This window comes from Lepidochelys olivacea, assembly GCF_965140295.1.
Source record: "Lepidochelys olivacea isolate rLepOli2 genome assembly, chromosome: 3".
Taxonomy (NCBI): Eukaryota; Metazoa; Chordata; order Testudines; family Cheloniidae; genus Lepidochelys; species Lepidochelys olivacea.
The window spans coordinates 68,650,798-68,659,284 of record NC_140413.1 but is presented as its reverse complement, the minus strand read 5'-3'; the positions used below and the strand labels follow the sequence as shown (position 1 = coordinate 68,659,284).

General features: G+C 45.6%; 1 long non-coding RNA gene across 1 annotated transcript; it reads left to right on the top strand.

The window, feature by feature from the left end:
• Window positions 1–3,090: 3,090 nt before the first annotated feature.
• LOC311517782 lies at window positions 3,091–7,915 on the top strand. The gene is made up of 4 exons (XR_014710793.1): window positions 3,091–3,313; window positions 3,431–3,648; window positions 5,306–5,362; window positions 6,941–7,915. It is a non-coding gene; the product is annotated as an uncharacterized lncRNA (long non-coding RNA).
• The last annotated feature ends 572 nt before the right edge of the window (window positions 7,916–8,487 follow it).

The window sequence follows — 8,487 nt, the reverse complement described above, 5'->3', positions numbered from 1 at the left end:
TGCCCTGGAGGAAAATTCCTTCCTGACCCCAAATATGGCAATCAGCTAAACCCTGGGCATATGGGCAAGATTCATCAGCCAGATACTACAGAAAATTCTTTAATCTAATCTCATCTAATATCCCATCACAGGCCATTGGGCCTATTTACCATGAATATTTAATTACCAAAACCATGTTATCCCTCCATCTCCTCCATAAACTTATCGAGTTTAATCTTAAAGCCAGATAGATCTTTTGCCCCCACTGCTTCCCTTGGAAGGCTATTCCAAAACTTCACTCCTCTGATGGTTAGAAACCTTCGTCTAATTGCTAGTCTAAATTTCCGGGTGGCCAGTTTATATCCATTTGTTCTTGTGTCCACATTGGTACTGAACTTAAATAATTCCTCTCCCTCTCTGGTATTTATCCCTCTGATATATATATAGAGAGCAATCATATCTCCCCTCAACCTTCTTTTAGTTAGGCTAAACAAGCCAACCTCCTTGAGTCTCCTTTCCTAAGACAGGTGTTCCATTCCTCGGATCATCCTAGTAGCCCTTCTCTGTACCTGTTCCAGGTTGAATTCATCCTTCTTAAACATGGGAGACCAGAACTGCACACAGTATTCCAGGTGAGATCTCACCAGTGCCTTGTATAACGGTACTAAAACCTCCTTATCCCTACTGGAAATACCTCTCCTGATGCATCCCAAGACCGCATTAGCTTTTTTCACAACCATATCACATTGGCGGCTCATAGTCATCCTATGATCAACCAATACTCCAAGGTCCTTTTCCTCTTCCGTTACTTCTAATTGATGCATCCCTAGCTTATAACTAAAATTCTTGTTATTAATCCCTAAATGCATGACCTTACACTTCTCACTATTAAATTTCATCCTATTACTATTACTCCAGTTTACAGGGTCATCCAGATCCTCCTGTAGGATATCCCTGTCCTTCTCTAAATTGGCAATACCTCCCAGCTTTGTATCATCCGCAAACTTTATTAGCACACTCCCACTTTTTGTGCCGAGGTCAGTAATAAAAAGATTAAATAAGATTGGTCCCAAAACCGATCCTTGAGGAACTCCACTGGTAACCTCCCTCCAGCCTGACAGTTCACCTTTCAGTAGGACCCGTTGTAGTCTCCCCTTTAACCAATTCCTTATCCACCTTTCAATTTTTCTATTGATCCCCATCTTATCCAATTTAACTAATAATTCCCCATGTGGCACGGTATCAAATGTCTTACTGAAATCTAGGTAGATTAGAACATCGTGGATGCTCATGCAGTATATCATGAGTTCCCAATCTGAACAGAAATCAGAGGTGCCTGACCTGCTGTGTTCCATGGAAAAAAACAACACCAGATTACTTTTGGCATTCACGGAGCAGCTGCACATGGTGGACTGTCGCTATTGGCCTTGGGAAACAAGCACTGAGTGGTGGGATCACATCATTATGCAGGTCTGGGATGAAGAGTAGTCGCTGCAAAACTTTTGATCTGACCTTCCCGGAACTGTGTGCTGAGCTCGCCCCAGCTCTGTGGCACAGGGACACCAGAATCAGAGCTGCCCTCTTGGTGAAGAAGCATACAGCAATCACTGTGTGGAAGCTGGCAACTCCAGATTGCTACTGGTCAGTCACTAATCAGTTTGGAGTCACAAAGTCCATCGTTGGGGCTGCATTAACACAAGTGTGCAGGGTCATTAATCACATTCGGGTACGGAGGACTGTGACTCTTGGAAATGTGTGTGAAATAGTGGATGGCTTTGTGGCAATGGGATTCCCTAACTGCAGCAGGGCGATAGATGGAATGCAGATCCCAATTTTGGCCCTGGACCATCTTGCGATGGAGTACATTAATAAAAAGGAGTACTTCTCTATGGTATTGGAGGCGCTTGTGGATCATCATGGGCATTTCACTGACATCAACGCACGGTAGTCAGGGAAAGTAGATGACGCACGCATCTTCAGGAACACTGCCCTGTACAGAAAGCTGCAAGCAGGGACTTTCTTTCCAGGCCAGAAGATTCTAGTGGGGAATGTTGAAATGCCCATAGTAATCCTGGGAGACCCAGCATACCCCTTACTCCCATGGCTCATGAAGCCTTACATGGGAAACTGGACACAGCCAAAAGTGCTTCAACAACAGGCTGGGCAGATGCAGAATGACCATAGAATGTGCATTTGACAAATTAAAAGCTCGTTGGTGCTGCTTTTATGGCAGGTTAGACCTACATGAGGAAAATATTCCCATGGTCATAGCAGCCTGTTGTGTGTTGCATAATATTTGTGAGGCTAAGGGCAAAAAGTTTTGCCTGGAGTGGAGTGTGGAGGTTGATCACCTGGCAGATGATTTTGAGCAACCAGATACCAGGGCTATTAGAGGGGCTCAACGGGGGAGCTAATTGAATCAGGGAGGCTTTAGGCAACATTTTGACAATGCGCACCAGTAATATGTCTTTCTATACAGCACTCTGCCATGCTTTGTTAACTTACTGCCTTTCATGAAAATTGTGATGATTCCTGACCATGATTTGTAGCCTGCAAATGTTCTAATTGCCACTGTGTATTAATTCCAGCAGCTACCACCATGTGTAGGAGACAAATAAAGATTGATTATCTTTCAGAGAGTGTGTTTTTATTAAATAAGAATTAACAACACACAGAAAATGCTTGGTGGGAAGGGAGATAACAGAGAAGGGCAGTGTCCTGATGTAGGCTCTCAGAGCTGTGTATATCTCAAGCTGTCATTCTGGAAGCTGTCCGAAGAGGGGAAGTGAACAGGGTACTGAGATGGACCAGAAAGATGCAAGGAATGTGTGCAAGGAGTTTGGGAGGGCATGGCAAGCAGTTCTGTATCAGCTGCAGAGGGTAGGGGGTGAGCACTTATATATTTTGCCTGCAGCTCGATTAGGGACTTCAACATCTCCGTTTGCTCCTCCATTGCTTTTATCATCCGCTTCTGGCCCATTAAAATTCGCTCCTGGCTCTCCTTCCTGTTCTGCCTGTCTATTTTATAATTTTCATTTACAGTCTCTCTCCAGGCCCTGTATTCTTGTTTTTCAGCATCTGAGGATTGGAGCACCTCTTGAAACACGTCCTCCTTGCTCCTTCTCGCTTCTTATCTGGTAGAGGTGCTCCACTGATGTGTAGGGGGTTCCCCCGAAGGCCACATCTGCTGAAGCGCAAGAAACAATAAACAGCATGATTGTTAGCGCACTCAGGGCGTCAAATCATTAGAGTAAAATACACCTCCATTTAAAATACAAATCAGTTTCTCACGGTCCCTTGGCAAGCACACAGCTCAGCGAATGCCCTAAACATGGTGAGTTTGGGCTGGGGGTGGTGCTCAAGATGGGGCAAACAGTCTAGTTGTTTTTTTAAGGGGATCACTGCAGGCGACTAGGGACAAAATTGTAAATTCTGCTACCATTTTCCACAGGTTGGGGTCATTGAAGCTGATATCTCACTCCTGATGGTATGCATATCCTGCAAGGGTGCATATCCTGCATGCGTGTGGCTTCAGACCAGGTCCCTGTGCTGCTCTCCTGTGTGCCACTTTGGTCCCTGCACAAGTGATTGCCAATTGGCGTGGGAAAGTTTCCTACAATGGGGGAAGAAACAAAGCAGCTCTGCCAAGGAACCTTTGGCAGAGGATTGGTGAGTATCTCCAGGAAGATTTCTTAGGGATCTCTCTGAAGGATTCCAGTGAAATCTTGGTGTGCATTAACATACTGTTCCGCCTCACTATGTAGCTGCAACGGGAATGTGAAGTGCACACAAACACAGCTAGTCTTGTACATTTCTATCCTTTCAGCCACTTCTAGCGTATAACAAAGCAAAGGACAGCTCTACCTCAAATAACTGAGCAGCATCAACTCAAAAAGATCACTTACCAGAGCTCCCCTCTCCTGCAACATGCGTGCCGTACACAGAGTGCTGGGATTGGCTTGAACCCTCTTGTGTTGAGAAGAGGTCCTGGCTCACCACGGTACCAGACAACCCTGTTGCCTGTCCCATCTTGTCTTCCAATTCAACCTCCTTGTCCACAACTTCGTCCTCAGGGTTGAGTCTGCTATCCGCTGTCTCCAGCCCCACCGAAGTATCCACAGGGCTCTTAGTGGTGGAGGTGGGGTCACCACTGACGATGGTGTCCAGCTCCTTATAGAAGTGATGGGTCTTCAGAGCAGCACCAGAATGACAGTTTGACTCCCTTGCCTTCTTGTATGCCTGCCTCAGCTCCTTTATCTTCACACGGCACTGCTGCATGTCCTGTTTGTAGCCCTTATCCAACATGCCATGAGAAATCTGATTGTTGGTATCCAAGTTCCTATGGCTGGAGCGGAGCTGAGACTGCACAGCCTCCTCTCCCCACAGTGCCAACAGATCAACGACTCAGGTGTGCTCCAAGCGGGAGAGCATTTGCTACATGGAGCCACCATGGTCAGCTAGGAAGATGTGCTGTGAGCTGTCCATGCCAAGCAAATAGGAAGTGGAATTTCAAAAATTCCCAGACTGTGAATTTGGTAGGGCCCTACTTATAAGCTTTTGGGGGCAGGTACCGCCATCTTGTTCTGTGTTCCTAATAGCATCGGTACAATGGGGTCCTTCTCCATAACTAGGGCTTCTTGGTGCTACTCTAGTGTGTATAAATAATAATACCGTAGTTAGCAGTTGAGCTCAAATTCAGTGAAATAGGCTTTGCCTATTGCTAGTTTTCTTTTTGGTTGCTGAGGCCTTCATCTGAAGGAAGGGGGAAAGGAGGTGTGTATAACAAAGTGAAAATGAGGGTACAAATGGGAAGGGGAGTGCCTGTGAATTGGAGAGTGTGAGGACTTAAAAGGCTACGTCTACACTGCCCCGCAGTTCAGACTGTGGGACTGAGAACAGCAGCGTGCACCAAAGTGCTGCACTGTAACTCCCCTGTGTGGATGCTGTGGATGTGAGGTAACAGATTTGTTACAGTGCAGCATGTTGGTCTGCGCTGCTGGTCTCCTCCCTGTACTCCAAACTGCAAAGCAGTGTAGACAAGCCTTAACTTGCAACCATGGTATTTAGCCATTAGAGGTCTCTGGGCGATATTGAAAGTTCCAGAAAGGGAGTGGTTTCTGGTAACAAACAGAGGCAAGAATGGAGCTGAAACTGCTGAGGTAAACCAGTTAGTTTTGTTTGCAGTTTGCTGCTGCTTTCTCTAGGAAATGTGTGCTCTATAAACAAGTACAATGGATCTAATATTATGACAGAGGGAACATCTGAAAGCAATTGTGAGCTCAAAATATTGTCTGTGTTTTTTGTAATTTAATATTTTCATGTACAGGTCTGTACTGGATTGCTCAGTTGTGGATAGGGGGACAAAGTCAGATTGGCAACTGCGGTGAGCATTTAAATTACTCGTATCAAAATTTTATTTGCATGTACAGTTAAGCACCTAAAAGTACTTTGGCTGCATACTTCAAAAATAAATTCTTTAAAGATCTTGGCCTAAATTTGCAAAGTAAAAAAAATGAGCATAGCATTTGTAGATTTTGTAGGACTCTGGATTAATTATGAAGTGAGATATGGCTATACCGAGAGACTTGGATCCTCTTATCATGTCTTTGTCAATAGTAACATGTTGACATGCAACTGACAGCACATGTCAAGAATGCTAAAGGAAACGGGGACTTGAAATGAACTTTAGCCGGCATCTTTATAAATGCAGCACGCTCATCCTTGCAGACCTTAGAGTGTGCCTAATAATACAACAAACGGCCTATGGACCCACAGGAAACTACAAGCCAGTTAACTGGGTATCACTTGTGGGAAAAAGGCTGAAAGCTATAGAGCGATTTGTTAAGGGAAACACTTGGCAAAGTCAGTGGGTCAGGGAAATTTCAGGTAAGCCAGTTCTGGCCTAACTGCTGCTGTAGAAGAGGTGGCTACACAGGGTATTTTAGCCAGAGAGCTCTAGAGCATTTTGTTGGTGCCATGCAAAACGGTGTGCTGTATAGTGGAGGTGCTGAGAGCCATTGAACCAAACTGTAAACCCTGGATATGATGGAAACCACTTCAAGTCAGGGGCAGAGGCAGCACCCCTAGTTCCAACACCTATGGGTGCTGCAACGTGTTTTAAAAAGGGGGGGACGACTAAGACCCATATCCGTTTTCTGTATGAAGAGATATTTATAATCTGTTTAATTCCTGCCCTGTAGTGAGCGATCCGTAAAATCGGCTCCTTTTCCTCATGTTAAACTACTGCAGCACCCCAGAGTGCACGATGTGCTGAAGCATACAGCTTCTGTAATGAATGAAGATTAGAATAGTATTGGATTAAAAAAATCTAAACTGAGAATAATACCTGATAAAGTGCCACAAGGACTGAACTGATTATGAAAGAGAGAGAGGCCCAGTCAGTAGGCACATAACTCAACATGCCTGTCTGTCTAGCTCAGGGGTCTCAAACTCAAATGACCATGAGGGCCACATGAGGACATTGGCCTGAGGGCCGCATCACTGACCCGCCCCTGCTGCCCTGGCCCTGCCCACACTCCATCCCTTCCATGAGGCCCTGCCCCTGCCCCACCTCTTCCCACCCTTTTCCTGCCCCCATTCCAACCCCTTTCCCAGGGAATGGGAATTGGCTGGGAATGGGGAACCATGGAGCTTTGGGGGAGATACCTGGAGGCGCGGCCAGGGCAACACACAGACCCTTGTGCCCCCTCTTCCCCAGGTCCCGGCCGCTTCCCGGAGCACTGCGGGGGCAGGGCAGGCAGGCGGGGAGCCTGCCCTGCCCCCGGTGCGCGCTGGGCCGGGCCGGAGCCGCTCTAGATAAATGCTGTGGGGCCACGGGGAGCTGGCAGGCCCCAGAAAATAACCCCACGGGCCGCATGTTTGACACCCCTGGTCTAGCTAGGTATTTATGGCCCTCATCCCTGCAGCACCTGAGCTGACCAAGCAGGCACATATTTTCCAGAACAAATCGGGCAGAAGAAGACATTTTATGTGTCCTCAGTTGATGGTGAAGAGGCGAGATCTGGGAGGAGAGAAGAAGCGGCTTTACAGCATTCTGCCAGCCTAGATGCTTTGCAGTGGACGTGATCAGAAGCAGTGACTGATGAAGACAGAATTCTAGCTCTGTGCTCCAGCAGGCCCCACACATGTCAGAGAAATAGAAGCTGACATGATGATGGGAATGAGGTAATCCTTTCTCCAAAGAAATACACAAACAGCTTTGACTCTTTTTGGTCACTCCAGGACACATTTAGCCATAATCCGTCTGCAAGTGGAGCTCTGCCAGATCACTAGGCCTAGCACATTGGCCACGTCTCTTCTCTAAATGAAGGAGAACACACCTAGTGCCCTAACACCTTTGGAGTATCTTGGGTAGCTAGAAACTACAAAACAGCAAGGAGTAGAGCCTGAGTCAGTAATGACCTCATGTGAAACTCTTCAGTCCAAGAGGGACTCCTGGATAGGAGGAGCAATTGAAATATTCAGAGGAAGCATTGAAAATAGAAACCTCCAGGAACCACTTCCTAAGAAGACTGAGTCATTGCCAAGACCTGTAGATCAGATTGTACAGTCAGGAGCTCAGGAGCACTAAATGATGTCAGGGACAGATGAGCGCATATGAGACCAGCACATAAATGGGGTTGACCTACAGCTGCCAAGAGGGCACAGCTGACCACACCATGTTTACAGAGCTTAGAGAGCTGTGCCAATGTTATAAAAAGAAAAGTTGGAGCCAGACTGAGGAGCAGACAAGCAATCCCAGGGGATGTCAGAGCTATCCAGTGAAGCAAAGGGCAGTGGCCATGAGATAGCAGGAAGCATCCAGTTACAAAAGCTGTTATGAGAAATCAAAGCATGTGTTTCCAATGAACCAGCCAGGAACCAAGGACCCAGGGGGACAGCACCAGATCCAGGATACTGGGACTATTAGGTTGTAAAAAGCTAAAGAACCATTTAGAAAAATAATAAACTTTCATTACTGTAGTAGGCTTTTTTTCCAAGTTTCATTTTAGAGGAGGGAGCGTGTGGGGGGGAGGGGGAGTGGGAAATTGGTTGTTCAGCTTAATAAGTCCTCATCTAAAGAGAGAGCTTCCAAGGGAAAATGTAAAGGAGAATTGACACACTTGATTTTTGTTATGAAAATACATGCATATTTTAATGTGGTAAAATACATGACTAAAGAATTTTTACAATTTCACTGCATACAGAATAAAAGGAAAATTACTGGGGAATCAAAGAAACAGCTTTGCTTCTCCCTGTGTGTGTGGAGGGGGGGAGAAAAGGATGTTTTTTGACATTTTCAAATATATAGATTTCAATTACAACACAGAATACAGTGTCCAGTGCTCACGTTATATTACTATTTTTGATTACAAATATTTGCAGTGTAAAAAAGAAAAACAAAAGAAATAGTATTTTTCAATTCACCTCATACGAGTACTGTAGTGCAATCTCTTTATCATGAAAGTGCAACTTACAAATGTAGAATTTTTTTTACATAGCTGCAAT